The sequence below is a fragment of the Solanum tuberosum genome, unplaced genomic scaffold, assembly GCF_000226075.1.
Source record: "Solanum tuberosum cultivar DM 1-3 516 R44 unplaced genomic scaffold, SolTub_3.0 scf00070, whole genome shotgun sequence".
NCBI classification, from domain to species: Eukaryota; Viridiplantae; Streptophyta; class Magnoliopsida; order Solanales; family Solanaceae; genus Solanum; species Solanum tuberosum.
The window spans coordinates 1,113,539-1,114,368 of NW_006238996.1; the positions used below are offsets into that span (position 1 = coordinate 1,113,539).

At 37.2% G+C, this 830-nt stretch overlaps 1 long non-coding RNA gene across 1 annotated transcript; it reads left to right on the plus strand.

The window, feature by feature from the left end:
* Positions 1 to 9: 9 nt before the first annotated feature.
* On the plus strand, positions 10 to 255 carry LOC102586692 (uncharacterized). Its single transcript, XR_001473245.1, has 2 exons — positions 10 to 67; positions 147 to 255. It is a non-coding gene; the product is annotated as an uncharacterized lncRNA (long non-coding RNA).
* Positions 256 to 830: the final 575 nt, after the last annotated feature.

Below are 830 nucleotides of genomic sequence, written 5' to 3' on the forward strand. Positions count from 1 at the left end.
CCATGAAACTGCTGTTGGGACTCACACAGGCGGCTCTATTTCAATTGGAGAACATCGCAGGAAACTTGTGAGTATATATATTTTACAAACTCTATAGCTAACATCTTCTATTGTATGACATATATAACGTGATTTCTTTTGTATAGGCTATTGAAAAAGGTCGAGATCCAACACCAATTGAATTACATTTGCATGTTCATACACATGGTCATGATGGAAAATCATTTGTTGGTGAGCGTTCTCGAATTGTCCATGTAAGTCTAAAACTTGGAGTTGTTTCAGTTCTTTCCTACTGTAGTTTCTGGTGCAATTTTAGTCTTGTTTTAAAGTGTATTTGTTGCTGTTGTTCGATTGGGGTTATGTACTGATGGTTTCCAACCATTTAGTTAGTCTGGGAGAAAATTCTCTTCATGGCCAGTGATTGTCACACCTTATAATTTACCTCCAGGAATGTGTATGAAAGAAGCTTATATGTTCTTAACAGTCATTGTTCCGGGGCCAAACAATCCCAAACATAAAATTGATGTTTATTTGCAGCCTCTAATAAAGTAATTGACTTTTTTATGGGAGACAGGCGTGGAAGCATTTGACATCTCAAAAAAGCAAAACTTTCAACTAAGGGCAGCTTTGATGTGGACAATCAGTGACTTTCCCGCATATTCTATGTTATCAGGATGGAGTACTGCAGGTAAGTTAGCATGTCCATATTGTATGGAGGAAACACAATCCTTTAGATTGAACCATGGTAAGAAAACATCATGGTTTGACTGTCATCGGATGTTTCTTGACCAACATCACCCATTTAGGAGAGATCGTAAGAACTTTCTTAA